Raw genomic sequence first — 14,274 nt, 5'->3', positions numbered from 1 at the left:
TTATTCTTTGTAAATTGATATTGTCTCCTGGATCCTACTCCAGTAACCCTTTTTCTACCTTTACAAATGTCTTCCGTAAGTGGTGCTCAGCAGAAAATGGAGTATAATAACAGTTGACATTTTTTATTTTCTGTTCTATTTTCAAAAACCCTCCGTAGCTGTATTTAAAGCGCAAACACCCCATAAATAACTTGCAATGAGTATTCCATGTCTAAAAGGCAGAGGAGCTGTCATACAACATTAACTGACAATCAAGGAAACCTTGAGGTGAACCAAAAAATGTCCAGAACATTTATTGGTTCAATAATTCAGTTTTGAGGTGAATTAGTAAAAAGTTCCAAAGTTGCTCCAGGTGAGGCTTGAACTCACAACCTCGGCATTGCTCACTGCATGTACTGCTGTATAAGTACCGCGCGCTAACCGATTGCGCCACTGGAGCTGCTGTGTTTTGGTTTTCGACATGAAACTACACCCACAAACACACACACAAGTGTACAAAAGCACCCACAAGCTCTGGCATTGTCTTTTTAGCTGACACCAAATTATGGGTGCCTTGTAGTGCCCATATTGTGCCACTGGAGCTTACCTTTTAGCCTGATATACACTTTGCCACTGATGTTCAGCCAATGGTGCAGTCAAATGTCCCTTCTACATTTTTGTCATGCTGCAGGCAGTGCCACTGGAGCCAGCATGATGCTCTTCCTCATATTCAACACGTGTCAATTGAAACACCTCCCAATGTCATCTTGGCGATGCCTATAAACACCCCAGGACTTTGATGAATTTTTCTCAACAGCAAGTGAGGCAGTTTTCCTGCAAACGGCTGGATGTACCTCAACAAGGAACGCATTGTGGTTCTATTTTGAAGATGTTTGTGTTATTACCTGTAAAGACTTGAATGCCTAACATAATCCCTGTAGACGAGGTGGCCGAGTGGTTAAGGCGATGGACTGCTAATCTGCTGTACACGCGTGGTTTCGAATCCCACCTTTGTCGATTTTAACTTTTGAAATCTTTTTTAAACATCTGCATTGCTCTAAGCACCATTGCCATTGGCTTTCAAAGAACATACAGACAAAAGTGAAAATATGCATGTTAGTTGATTAAGAAGGACACAAACAAGGTTGTCGTGTTACTGGCAGGAATGCAATCTGCTGTGCTTGACTACCCTTTGAGCCAGAATCCGGATAGAAATTTAAAAAAGCAAAGGTAATATCCATATTGTCTCTCTGCTGCCATGTACATGTTTTTTTCAACTTTCACGCATCACATCTCCTCATTAGTCACCCTAAAATTGCACGGAATACGCACAAATTAGCTGCTCCTCAAAAAATCGGCCAGAAAAAAACAGGTCAAATCACAATCATATACATACATTCTCACACACCCTTCAAATATGTCTACCCAGTAAACATCATGTTGTGTGCTCGTTGTGTTGCTGTTATGCGTCGTAACCTGAGGGGCTCTGTAGCTCAGTGGCAGAGCACTGGTCTTGTAAACCAGGGGTCGTGAGTTCGATCCTCATCAGGGCCTCCAAATGGTAATTTTCTTGAACATTGTTGAATAGGAACTGATATTGCACATTGTACCTGTGCAACCTTTTACCAATGGATTCGGGCCTATAACAAAGCCACAAGCGCAAGGTGTCTGAATAGTCTGTGGGGAAGGTCGGCTTTCTGGACCTAATTTCTTCAAGAAAAAGACCTTGATAATCTTGTGATGACAGATGCAGATGATCACGGTGAAGCCCTTACTCTATTGAACAGTACAGCGGTTCTGGGTTGCACGCCTTTCTCTATTTTCAGGGACGTTGATGTGGCAAAATTTAATTGGAAAAGGGTTATTGCCATCACTCACTATTTAAATTCAATGACATCACAGGAAGCAGCAGCATCTGAACTTTGATCTTGGCTGGAAACGTTGAATGATGCCAAACACTGGGAAACTGGAGCTTGCGTTATGCTGGTTTTACTACTAATGGTGTGCCATACGGAAGCTCAAGCACCTTCCTCTGGATTAGTGTTGTGAACCCTCCAGGAGCTCTTGTTATATTTTTCTGAACTTCAACTTGATGTGTTTATCTATCAATGGCCGGGTAAGGAAGAACGAGTCAACGATCTTGTTTCTATTATGACAAACATGATCTATTTTTCACTGACTTTGCACCACCATTGTTTTATCTCTTCTTTAAGCATGGGACTCGAGCACCGTTCCCAAACAGACGAGGTGGCCGAGTGGTTAAGGCGATGGACTGCTAATCCATTGTGCTCTGCACGCGTGGGTTCGAATCCCACCTTCGTCGTATTTTTTCTTTATAGTCTGCATTTAAACATAGACCAAAGTCTTTCAACCTCCCTGTGAAAGACAGGAATGAGTACAGATATGGAAATAGAGATGTAAAAATAAGTTCATTGGTGCAGGCGGAGAATGAAATTAGTCAAAGACTTTCCTCGTAGGTTTCCATTCTTTACTATTATAGGAGCCAAAATCAGCGCAGTTAGTAAACTCCCAAGCTTACATCCCAAATTCTTTTTTCTTTTAGTTGTCTGCCTTTTACATGTTCCTTTTGCCATCATTCTGACCTGCTATCTAAACTCATGAACCTGTTCAGCATCCTACTCAATACATACATACCCGTAAAAGTACATACTCAAACGCATACCGACAATGTATCACCAACATAAGCACACACGCTTTCGCAAATCAGATGTATGATGACGTACTGAACACATGCAGAGATATACAGCCATTTTTACACAACCAGAAATTCATATACCTGGAGATCTACCTAGGTAAAACCCATGGTTTCTTTGCACTTTCTGTTGTTGGCTGTGAGCAAGCAGCAGGTGGCCTTGTAGCTCAGTGGCAGAGCACTGGTCTCGTAAACCAGGGGTCATGAGTTCAAACCTCATCAGGGCCTCGGGCGGATTATTTTCAAAAAGCACGGGGAAGAGAAGCCAGAGTTGCACCATCTACAGAGAACCTTTTATGACGGGATGCATCCTCATAATTGAAGTCTTCCACAGAAGGAGTGAAATAGAGTTCGAGAGGAAGGCCTAATGTTTTCAGGCAAAGACTGACAAAAACCTTGCAATGTCGCATGTAGCTGCTTTGGTGAAAAGACTGTTCAAGTTCACAATGCAACGGAGGGGTGTTCCCCATCTCCATACAATCATCTCTTTGATAATGTAAACGTGCCAGGCGTGTTGAAAGACAAAGACAGACACAACCGCACATACCAGTTGAAGAAAGACAGCCAGCAAACACATTTGTATAGAGGTAAGCAAGCCTCAATTAGAGATGTGAGTCCCTCCGTTTCTGCGGGAGTCCACAAGTTTAATAAAAAATGAACACATATCTTTCATGTTCTAATGATTACCAATCTTTCTGATTAGCTCTGCATAGCTCCAATGGCTATGTGTGTGTGTGTGTGTGTATGTGCCCGTGTGTGTAGGGGAAGGGGTCGGTAGATGTGTTCACGCAGAGCAAGTTGCATACATCGCCAACAGCCATTCTCTCCTGCTCCTGTGCATCCAGTTCGGAAGCGAACCCACCCAATTGTTCTATATGTCTGCTACCCTGACCGCATTCACACATCATTGGCTATTAGTATGCAGCTTGTGGGCGCTGTCAATGGGATATAAGCACCATTCCCCATGTCTGCAATAGCTAGACCAGATTCTGAGGTATGATGAGCAGGGGTCCAGGCACTTCGCCTGACGAACGCCGGGCTTAGCCCTGCCGGGCCTAGCCCTGAGGGGCCTAACTGGGCATGGCCCTGTGTAAGGTAGGGTGAGCAGGGGACCACTTGCAACTAACCTTCGGCACCAATCAGGCATGGAGAGGTCTGTGCAAATGCCCAGCCCTTTAGCAATCTCGATCTGCAAAACCTTCAACTCCTAATTCTCATGGCTCCCAGAAGCCCTAGCCCATATGCAAATGAGGCGAGTTCCTATCAGCATCCTTGTTCTGCTTGATTTTATCAAAGTGACTGCCTGATTAGTGAAAGGGTATTTATTCTCAGAGGTTTGCTTCAAAGGCGATAATGCAGTAAATAGACAACATTATTCTTTGTAAATTGATATTGTCTCCTGGATCCTACTCCAGTAACCCTTTTTCTACCTTTACAAATGTCTTCCGTAAGTGGTGCTCAGCAGAAAATGGAGTATAATAACAGTTGACATTTTTTATTTTCTGTTCTATTTTCAAAAACCCTCCGTAGCTGTATTTAAAGCGCAAACACCCCATAAATAACTTGCAATGAGTATTCCATGTCTAAAAGGCAGAGGAGCTGTCATACAACATTAACTGACAATCAAGGAAACCTTGAGGTGAACCAAAAAATGTCCAGAACATTTATTGGTTTAATAATTCAGTTTTGAGGTGAATTAGTAAAAAGTTCCAAAGTTGCTCCAGGTGAGGCTTGAACTCACAACCTCGGCATTGCTCACTGCATGTACTGCTGTATAAGTACCGCGCGCTAACCGATTGCGCCACTGGAGCTGCTGTGTTTTGGTTTTCGACATGAAACTACACCCACAAACACACACACAAGTGTACAAAAGCACCCACAAGCTCTGGCATTGTCTTTTTAGCTGACACCAAATTATGGGTGCCTTGTAGTGCCCATATTGTGCCACTGGAGCTTACCTTTTAGCCTGATATACACTTTGCCACTGATGTTCAGCCAATGGTGCAGTCAAATGTCCCTTCTACATTTTTGTCATGCTGCAGGCAGTGCCACTGGAGCCAGCATGATGCTCTTCCTCATATTCAACACGTGTCAATTGAAACACCTCCCAATGTCATCTTGGCGATGCCTATAAACACCCCAGGACTTTGATGAATTTTTCTCAACAGCAAGTGAGGCAGTTTTCCTGCAAACGGCTGGATGTACCTCAACAAGGAACGCATTGTGGTTCTATTTTGAAGATGTTTGTGTTATTACCTGTAAAGACTTGAATGCCTAACATAATCCCTGTAGACGAGGTGGCTGAGTGGTTAAGGCGATGGACTGCTAATCTGCTGTACACGCGTGGTTTCGAATCCCACCTTTGTCGATTTTAACTTTTGAAATCTTTTTTAAACATCTGCATTGCTCTAAGCACCATTGCCATTGGCTTTCAAAGAACATACAGACAAAAGTGAAAATATGCATGTTAGTTGATTAAGAAGGACACAAACAAGGTTGTCGTGTTACTGGCAGGAATGCAATCTGCTGTGCTTGACTACCCTTTGAGCCAGAATCCGGATAGAAATTTAAAAAAGCAAAGGTAATATCCATATTGTCTCTCTGCTGCCATGTACATGTTTTTTTCAACTTTCACGCATCACATCTCCTCATTAGTCACCCTAAAATTGCACGGAATACGCACAAATTAGCTGCTCCTCAAAAAATCGGCCAGAAAAAAACAGGTCAAATCACAATCATATACATACATTCTCACACACCCTTCAAATATGTCTACCCAGTAAACATCATGTTGTGTGCTCGTTGTGTTGCTGTTATGCGTCGTAACCTGAGGGGCTCTGTAGCTCAGTGGCAGAGCACTGGTCTTGTAAACCAGGGGTCGTGAGTTCGATCCTCATCAGGGCCTCCAAATGGTAATTTTCTTGAACATTGTTGAATAGGAACTGATATTGCACATTGTACCTGTGCAACCTTTTACCAATGGATTCGGGCCTATAACAAAGCCACAAGCGCAAGGTGTCTGAATAGTCTGTGGGGAAGGTCGGCTTTCTGGACCTAATTTCTTCAAGAAAAAGACCTTGATAATCTTGTGATGACAGATGCAGATGATCACGGTGAAGCCCTTACTCTATTGAACAGTACAGCGGTTCTGGGTTGCACGCCTTTCTCTATTTTCAGGGACGTTGATGTGGCAAAATTTAATTGGAAAAGGGTTATTGCCATCACTCACTATTTAAATTCAATGACATCACAGGAAGCAGCAGCATCTGAACTTTGATCTTGGCTGGAAACGTTGAATGATGCCAAACACTGGGAAACTGGAGCTTGCGTTATGCTGGTTTTACTACTAATGGTGTGCCATACGGAAGCTCAAGCACCTTCCTCTGGATTAGTGTTGTGAACCCTCCAGGAGCTCTTGTTATATTTTTCTGAACTTCAACTTGATGTGTTTATCTATCAATGGCCGGGTAAGGAAGAACGAGTCAACGATCTTGTTTCTATTATGACAAACATGATCTATTTTTCACTGACTTTGCACCACCATTGTTTTATCTCTTCTTTAAGCATGGGACTCGAGCACCGTTCCCAAACAGACGAGGTGGCCGAGTGGTTAAGGCGATGGACTGCTAATCCATTGTGCTCTGCACGCGTGGGTTCGAATCCCACCTTCGTCGTATTTTTTCTTTATAGTCTGCATTTAAACATAGACCAAAGTCTTTCAACCTCCCTGTGAAAGACAGGAATGAGTACAGATATGGAAATAGAGATGTAAAAATAAGTTCATTGGTGCAGGCGGAGAATGAAATTAGTCAAAGACTTTCCTCGTAGGTTTCCATTCTTTACTATTATAGGAGCCAAAATCAGCGCAGTTAGTAAACTCCCAAGCTTACATCCCAAATTCTTTTTTCTTTTAGTTGTCTGCCTTTTACATGTTCCTTTTGCCATCATTCTGACCTGCTATCTAAACTCATGAACCTGTTCAGCATCCTACTCAATACATACATACCCGTAAAAGTACATACTCAAACGCATACCGACAATGTATCACCAACATAAGCACACACGCTTTCGCAAATCAGATGTATGATGACGTACTGAACACATGCAGAGATATACAGCCATTTTTACACAACCAGAAATTCATATACCTGGAGATCTACCTAGGTAAAACCCATGGTTTCTTTGCACTTTCTGTTGTTGGCTGTGAGCAAGCAGCAGGTGGCCTTGTAGCTCAGTGGCAGAGCACTGGTCTCGTAAACCAGGGGTCATGAGTTCAAACCTCATCAGGGCCTCGGGCGGATTATTTTCAAAAAGCACGGGGAAGAGAAGCCAGAGTTGCACCATCTACAGAGAACCTTTTATGACGGGATGCATCCTCATAATTGAAGTCTTCCACAGAAGGAGTGAAATAGAGTTCGAGAGGAAGGCCTAATGTTTTCAGGCAAAGACTGACAAAAACCTTGCAATGTCGCATGTAGCTGCTTTGGTGAAAAGACTGTTCAAGTTCACAATGCAACGGAGGGGTGTTCCCCATCTCCATACAATCATCTCTTTGATAATGTAAACGTGCCAGGTGTGTTGAAAGACAAAGACAGACACAACCGCACATACCAGTTGAAGAAAGACAGCCAGCAAACACATTTGTATAGAGGTAAGCAAGCCTCAATTAGAGATGTGAGTCCCTCCGTTTCTGCGGGAGTCCACAAGTTTAATAAAAAATGAACACATATCTTTCATGTTCTAATGATTACCAATCTTTCTGATTAGCTCTGCATAGCTCCAATGGCTATGTGTGTGTGTGTGTGTGTATGTGCCCGTGTGTGTAGGGGAAGGGGTCGGTAGATGTGTTCACGCAGAGCAAGTTGCATACATCGCCAACAGCCATTCTCTCCTGCTCCTATGCATCCAGTTCGGAAGCGAACCCACCCAATTGTTCTATATGTCTGCTACCCTGACCGCATTCACACATCATTGGCTATTAGTATGCAGCTTGTGGGCGCTGTCAATGGGATATAAGCACCATTCCCCATGTCTGCAATAGCTAGACCAGATTCTGAGGTATGATGAGCAGGGGTCCAGGCACTTCGCCTGACGAACGCCGGGCTTAGCCCTGCCGGGCCTAGCCCTGAGGGGCCTAACTGGGCATGGCCCTGTGTAAGGTAGGGTGAGCAGGGGACCACTTGCAACTAACCTTCGGCACCAATCAGGCATGGAGAGGTCTGTGCAAATGCCCAGCCCTTTAGCAATCTCGATCTGCAAAACCTTCAACTCCTAATTCTCATGGCTCCCAGAAGCCCTAGCCCATATGCAAATGAGGCGAGTTCCTATCAGCATCCTTGTTCTGCTTGATTTTATCAAAGTGACTGCCTGATTAGTGAAAGGGTATTTATTCTCAGAGGTTTGCTTCAAAGGCGATAATGCAGTAAATAGACAACATTATTCTTTGTAAATTGATATTGTCTCCTGGATCCTACTCCAGTAACCCTTTTTCTACCTTTACAAATGTCTTCCGTAAGTGGTGCTCAGCAGAAAATGGAGTATAATAACAGTTGACATTTTTTATTTTCTGTTCTATTTTCAAAAACCCTCCGTAGCTGTATTTAAAGCGCAAACACCCCATAAATAACTTGCAATGAGTATTCCATGTCTAAAAGGCAGAGGAGCTGTCATACAACATTAACTGACAATCAAGGAAACCTTGAGGTGAACCAAAAAATGTCCAGAACATTTATTGGTTCAATAATTCAGTTTTGAGGTGAATTAGTAAAAAGTTCCAAAGTTGCTCCAGGTGAGGCTTGAACTCACAACCTCGGCATTGCTCACTGCATGTACTGCTGTATAAGTACCGCGCGCTAACCGATTGCGCCACTGGAGCTGCTGTGTTTTGGTTTTCGACATGAAACTACACCCACAAACACACACACAAGTGTACAAAAGCACCCACAAGCTCTGGCATTGTCTTTTTAGCTGACACCAAATTATGGGTGCCTTGTAGTGCCCATATTGTGCCACTGGAGCTTACCTTTTAGCCTGATATACACTTTGCCACTGATGTTCAGCCAATGGTGCAGTCAAATGTCCCTTCTACATTTTTGTCATGCTGCAGGCAGTGCCACTGGAGCCAGCATGATGCTCTTCCTCATATTCAACACGTGTCAATTGAAACACCTCCCAATGTCATCTTGGCGATGCCTATAAACACCCCAGGACTTTGATGAATTTTTCTCAACAGCAAGTGAGGCAGTTTTCCTGCAAACGGCTGGATGTACCTCAACAAGGAACGCATTGTGGTTCTATTTTGAAGATGTTTGTGTTATTACCTGTAAAGACTTGAATGCCTAACATAATCCCTGTAGACGAGGTGGCCGAGTGGTTAAGGCGATGGACTGCTAATCTGCTGTACACGCGTGGTTTCGAATCCCACCTTTGTCGATTTTAACTTTTGAAATCTTTTTTAAACATCTGCATTGCTCTAAGCACCATTGCCATTGGCTTTCAAAGAACATACAGACAAAAGTGAAAATATGCATGTTAGTTGATTAAGAAGGACACAAACAAGGTTGTCGTGTTACTGGCAGGAATGCAATCTGCTGTGCTTGACTACCCTTTGAGCCAGAATCCGGATAGAAATTTAAAAAAGCAAAGGTAATATCCATATTGTCTCTCTGCTGCCATGTACATGTTTTTTTCAACTTTCACGCATCACATCTCCTCATTAGTCACCCTAAAATTGCACGGAATACGCACAAATTAGCTGCTCCTCAAAAAATCGGCCAGAAAAAAACAGGTCAAATCACAATCATATACATACATTCTCACACACCCTTCAAATATGTCTACCCAGTAAACATCATGTTGTGTGCTCGTTGTGTTGCTGTTATGCGTCGTAACCTGAGGGGCTCTGTAGCTCAGTGGCAGAGCACTGGTCTTGTAAACCAGGGGTCGTGAGTTCGATCCTCATCAGGGCCTCCAAATGGTAATTTTCTTGAACATTGTTGAATAGGAACTGATATTGCACATTGTACCTGTGCAACCTTTTACCAATGGATTCGGGCCTATAACAAAGCCACAAGCGCAAGGTGTCTGAATAGTCTGTGGGGAAGGTCGGCTTTCTGGACCTAATTTCTTCAAGAAAAAGACCTTGATAATCTTGTGATGACAGATGCAGATGATCACGGTGAAGCCCTTACTCTATTGAACAGTACAGCGGTTCTGGGTTGCACGCCTTTCTCTATTTTCAGGGACGTTGATGTGGCAAAATTTAATTGGAAAAGGGTTATTGCCATCACTCACTATTTAAATTCAATGACATCACAGGAAGCAGCAGCATCTGAACTTTGATCTTGGCTGGAAACGTTGAATGATGCCAAACACTGGGAAACTGGAGCTTGCGTTATGCTGGTTTTACTACTAATGGTGTGCCATACGGAAGCTCAAGCACCTTCCTCTGGATTAGTGTTGTGAACCCTCCAGGAGCTCTTGTTATATTTTTCTGAACTTCAACTTGATGTGTTTATCTATCAATGGCCGGGTAAGGAAGAACGAGTCAACGATCTTGTTTCTATTATGACAAACATGATCTATTTTTCACTGACTTTGCACCACCATTGTTTTATCTCTTCTTTAAGCATGGGACTCGAGCACCGTTCCCAAACAGACGAGGTGGCCGAGTGGTTAAGGCGATGGACTACTAATCCATTGTGCTCTGCACGCGTGGGTTCGAATCCCACCTTCGTCGTATTTTTTCTTTATAGTCTGCATTTAAACATAGACCAAAGTCTTTCAACCTCCCTGTGAAAGACAGGAATGAGTACAGATATGGAAATAGAGATGTAAAAATAAGTTCATTGGTGCAGGCGGAGAATGAAATTAGTCAAAGACTTTCCTCGTAGGTTTCCATTCTTTACTATTATAGGAGCCAAAATCAGCGCAGTTAGTAAACTCCCAAGCTTACATCCCAAATTCTTTTTTCTTTTAGTTGTCTGCCTTTTACATGTTCCTTTTGCCATCATTCTGACCTGCTATCTAAACTCATGAACCTGTTCAGCATCCTACTCAATACATACATACCCGTAAAAGTACATACTCAAACGCATACCGACAATGTATCACCAACATAAGCACACACGCTTTCGCAAATCAGATGTATGATGACGTACTGAACACATGCAGAGATATACAGCCATTTTTACACAACCAGAAATTCATATACCTGGAGATCTACCTAGGTAAAACCCATGGTTTCTTTGCACTTTCTGTTGTTGGCTGTGAGCAAGCAGCAGGTGGCCTTGTAGCTCAGTGGCAGAGCACTGGTCTCGTAAACCAGGGGTCATGAGTTCAAACCTCATCAGGGCCTCGGGCGGATTATTTTCAAAAAGCACGGGGAAGAGAAGCCAGAGTTGCACCATCTACAGAGAACCTTTTATGACGGGATGCATCCTCATAATTGAAGTCTTCCACAGAAGGAGTGAAATAGAGTTCGAGAGGAAGGCCTAATGTTTTCAGGCAAAGACTGACAAAAACCTTGCAATGTCGCATGTAGCTGCTTTGGTGAAAAGACTGTTCAAGTTCACAATGCAACGGAGGGGTGTTCCCCATCTCCATACAATCATCTCTTTGATAATGTAAACGTGCCAGGCGTGTTGAAAGACAAAGACAGACACAACCGCACATACCAGTTGAAGAAAGACAGCCAGCAAACACATTTGTATAGAGGTAAGCAAGCCTCAATTAGAGATGTGAGTCCCTCCGTTTCTGCGGGAGTCCACAAGTTTAATAAAAAATGAACACATATCTTTCATGTTCTAATGATTACCAATCTTTCTGATTAGCTCTGCATAGCTCCAATGGCTATGTGTGTGTGTGTGTGTGTATGTGCCCGTGTGTGTAGGGGAAGGGGTCGGTAGATGTGTTCACGCAGAGCAAGTTGCATACATCGCCAACAGCCATTCTCTCCTGCTCCTGTGCATCCAGTTCGGAAGCGAACCCACCCAATTGTTCTATATGTCTGCTACCCTGACCGCATTCACACATCATTGGCTATTAGTATGCAGCTTGTGGGCGCTGTCAATGGGATATAAGCACCATTCCCCATGTCTGCAATAGCTAGACCAGATTCTGAGGTATGATGAGCAGGGGTCCAGGCACTTCGCCTGACGAACGCCGGGCTTAGCCCTGCCGGGCCTAGCCCTGAGGGGCCTAACTGGGCATGGCCCTGTGTAAGGTAGGGTGAGCAGGGGACCACTTGCAACTAACCTTCGGCACCAATCAGGCATGGAGAGGTCTGTGCAAATGCCCAGCCCTTTAGCAATCTCGATCTGCAAAACCTTCAACTCCTAATTCTCATGGCTCCCAGAAGCCCTAGCCCATATGCAAATGAGGCGAGTTCCTATCAGCATCCTTGTTCTGCTTGATTTTATCAAAGTGACTGCCTGATTAGTGAAAGGGTATTTATTCTCAGAGGTTTGCTTCAAAGGCGATAATGCAGTAAATAGACAACATTATTCTTTGTAAGTTGATATTGTCTCCTGGATCCTACTCCAGTAACCCTTTTTCTACCTTTACAAATGTCTTCCGTAAGTGGTGCTCAGCAGAAAATGGAGTATAATAACAGTTGACATTTTTTATTTTCTGTTCTATTTTCAAAAACCCTCCGTAGCTGTATTTAAAGCGAAAACACCCCATAAATAACTTGCAATGAGTATTCCATGTCTAAAAGGCAGAGGAGCTGTCATACAACATTAACTGACAATCAAGGAAACCTTGAGGTGAACCAAAAAATGTCCAGAACATTTATTGGTTCAATAATTCAGTTTTGAGGTGAATTAGTAAAAAGTTCCAAAGTTGCTCCAGGTGAGGCTTGAACTCACAACCTCGGCATTGCTCACTGCATGTACTGCTCTATAAGTACCGCGCGCTAACCGATTGCGCCACTGGAGCTACTGTGTTTTGGTTTTCGACATGAAACTACACCCACAAACACACACACAAGTGTACAAAAGCACCCACAAGCTCTGGCATTGTCTTTTTAGCTGACACCAAATTATGGGTGCCTTGTAGTGCCCATATTGTGCCACTGGAGCTTACCTTTTAGCCTGATATACACTTTGCCACTGATGTTCAGCCAATGGTGCAGTCAAATGTCCCTTCTACATTTTTGTCATGCTGCAGGCAGTGCCACTGGAGCCAGCATGATGCTCTTCCTCATATTCAACACGTGTCAATTGAAACACCTCCCAATGTCATCTTGGCGATGCCTATAAACACCCCAGGACTTTGATGAATTTTTCTCAACAGCAAGTGAGGCAGTTTTCCTGCAAACGGCTGGATGTACCTCAACAAGGAACGCATTGTGGTTCTATTTTGAAGATGTTTGTGTTATTACCTGTAAAGACTTGAATGCCTAACATAATCCCTGTAGACGAGGTGGCCGAGTGGTTAAGGCGATGGACTGCTAATCTGCTGTACACGCGTGGTTTCGAATCCCACCTTTGTCGATTTTAACTTTTGAAAACATCTGCATTGCTCTAAGCACCATTGCCATTGGCTTTCAAAGAACATACAGACAAAAGTGAAAATATGCATGTTAGTTGATTAAGAAGGACACAAACAAGGTTGTCGTGTTACTGGCAGGAATGCAATCTGCTGTGCTTGACTACCCTTTGAGCCAGAATCCGGATAGAAATTTAAAAAAGCAAAGGTAATATCCATATTGTCTCTCTGCTGCCATGTACATGTTTTTTTCAACTTTCACGCATCACATCTCCTCATTAGTCACCCTAAAATTGCACGGAATACGCACAAATTAGCTGCTCCTCAAAAAATCGGCCAGAAAAAAACAGGTCAAATCACAATCATATACATACATTCTCACACACCCTTCAAATATGTCTACCCAGTAAACATCATGTTGTGTGCTCGTTGTGTTGCTGTTATGCGTCGTAACCTGAGGGGCTCTGTAGCTCAGTGGCAGAGCACTGGTCTTGTAAACCAGGGGTCGTGAGTTCGATCCTCATCAGGGCCTCCAAATGGTAATTTTCTTGAACATTGTTGAATATGAACTGATATTGCACATTGTACCTGTGCAACCTTTTACCAATGGATTCGGGCCTATAACAAAGCCACAAGCGCAAGGTGTCTGAATAGTCTGTGGGGAAGGTCGGCTTTCTGGACCTAATTTCTTCAAGAAAAAGACCTTGATAATCTTGTGATGACAGATGCAGATGATCACGGTGAAGCCCTTACTCTATTGAACAGTACAGCGGTTCTGGGTTGCACGCCTTTCTCTATTTTCAGGGACGTTGATGTGGCAAAATTTAATTGGAAAAGGGTTATTGCCATCACTCACTATTTAAATTCAATGACATCACAGGAAGCAGCAGCATCTGAACTTTGATCTTGGCTGGAAACGTTGAATGATGCCAAACACTGGGAAACTGGAGCTTGCGTTATGCTGGTTTTACTACTAATGGTGTGCCATACGGAAGCTCAAGCACCTTCCTCTGGATTAGTGTTGTGAACCCTCCAGGAGCTCTTGTTATATTTTTCTGAACTTCAACTTGATGTGTTTATCTATCAATGGC

General features: G+C 43.3%; 14 non-coding genes across 14 annotated transcripts; 10 read left to right on the top strand and 4 right to left on the bottom strand.

Moving 5' to 3' along the window:
* Positions 1 to 344: 344 nt before the first annotated feature.
* Positions 345 to 439, bottom strand: TRNAI-UAU (transfer RNA isoleucine (anticodon UAU)). Its single transcript has 2 exons — positions 402 to 439; positions 345 to 380 (listed from the first exon to the last, which is right to left on the bottom strand). It is a non-coding gene; the product is annotated as a tRNA-Ile (tRNA).
* A 1,022-nt stretch (positions 440 to 1,461) lies between these two features.
* On the top strand, positions 1,462 to 1,533 carry TRNAT-UGU (transfer RNA threonine (anticodon UGU)). The gene has a single exon. It is a non-coding gene; the product is annotated as a tRNA-Thr (tRNA).
* Positions 1,534 to 2,220: 687 nt separating this feature from the next.
* Positions 2,221 to 2,302, top strand: TRNAS-GCU (transfer RNA serine (anticodon GCU)). The gene has a single exon. It is a non-coding gene; the product is annotated as a tRNA-Ser (tRNA).
* A 546-nt stretch (positions 2,303 to 2,848) lies between these two features.
* Positions 2,849 to 2,920, top strand: TRNAT-CGU (transfer RNA threonine (anticodon CGU)). The gene has a single exon. It is a non-coding gene; the product is annotated as a tRNA-Thr (tRNA).
* Positions 2,921 to 4,408: 1,488 nt separating this feature from the next.
* TRNAI-UAU (transfer RNA isoleucine (anticodon UAU)) lies at positions 4,409 to 4,503 on the bottom strand. The gene is made up of 2 exons: positions 4,466 to 4,503; positions 4,409 to 4,444 (listed from the first exon to the last, which is right to left on the bottom strand). It is a non-coding gene; the product is annotated as a tRNA-Ile (tRNA).
* Positions 4,504 to 5,525: 1,022 nt separating this feature from the next.
* TRNAT-UGU (transfer RNA threonine (anticodon UGU)) lies at positions 5,526 to 5,597 on the top strand. The gene has a single exon. It is a non-coding gene; the product is annotated as a tRNA-Thr (tRNA).
* Positions 5,598 to 6,284: 687 nt separating this feature from the next.
* TRNAS-GCU (transfer RNA serine (anticodon GCU)) lies at positions 6,285 to 6,366 on the top strand. The gene has a single exon. It is a non-coding gene; the product is annotated as a tRNA-Ser (tRNA).
* A 546-nt stretch (positions 6,367 to 6,912) lies between these two features.
* On the top strand, positions 6,913 to 6,984 carry TRNAT-CGU (transfer RNA threonine (anticodon CGU)). Its single transcript has one exon. It is a non-coding gene; the product is annotated as a tRNA-Thr (tRNA).
* Positions 6,985 to 8,472: 1,488 nt separating this feature from the next.
* Positions 8,473 to 8,567, bottom strand: TRNAI-UAU (transfer RNA isoleucine (anticodon UAU)). The gene is made up of 2 exons: positions 8,530 to 8,567; positions 8,473 to 8,508 (listed from the first exon to the last, which is right to left on the bottom strand). It is a non-coding gene; the product is annotated as a tRNA-Ile (tRNA).
* Positions 8,568 to 9,589: 1,022 nt separating this feature from the next.
* Positions 9,590 to 9,661, top strand: TRNAT-UGU (transfer RNA threonine (anticodon UGU)). Its single transcript has one exon. It is a non-coding gene; the product is annotated as a tRNA-Thr (tRNA).
* Positions 9,662 to 10,348: 687 nt separating this feature from the next.
* TRNAS-ACU (transfer RNA serine (anticodon ACU)) lies at positions 10,349 to 10,430 on the top strand. The gene has a single exon. It is a non-coding gene; the product is annotated as a tRNA-Ser (tRNA).
* A 546-nt stretch (positions 10,431 to 10,976) lies between these two features.
* On the top strand, positions 10,977 to 11,048 carry TRNAT-CGU (transfer RNA threonine (anticodon CGU)). Its single transcript has one exon. It is a non-coding gene; the product is annotated as a tRNA-Thr (tRNA).
* A 1,488-nt stretch (positions 11,049 to 12,536) lies between these two features.
* TRNAI-UAU (transfer RNA isoleucine (anticodon UAU)) lies at positions 12,537 to 12,631 on the bottom strand. The gene is made up of 2 exons: positions 12,594 to 12,631; positions 12,537 to 12,572 (listed from the first exon to the last, which is right to left on the bottom strand). It is a non-coding gene; the product is annotated as a tRNA-Ile (tRNA).
* Positions 12,632 to 13,643: 1,012 nt separating this feature from the next.
* TRNAT-UGU (transfer RNA threonine (anticodon UGU)) lies at positions 13,644 to 13,715 on the top strand. The gene has a single exon. It is a non-coding gene; the product is annotated as a tRNA-Thr (tRNA).
* Positions 13,716 to 14,274: the final 559 nt, after the last annotated feature.

Source organism: Ambystoma mexicanum, chromosome 13, assembly GCF_040938575.1.
Source record: "Ambystoma mexicanum isolate Mex_15411 chromosome 13, UKY_AmexF1_1, whole genome shotgun sequence".
NCBI classification, from domain to species: Eukaryota; Metazoa; Chordata; class Amphibia; order Caudata; family Ambystomatidae; genus Ambystoma; species Ambystoma mexicanum.
The sequence above is the reverse complement of the archived record's forward strand: the minus strand, read 5'-3'. Positions and strand labels throughout refer to the sequence as shown.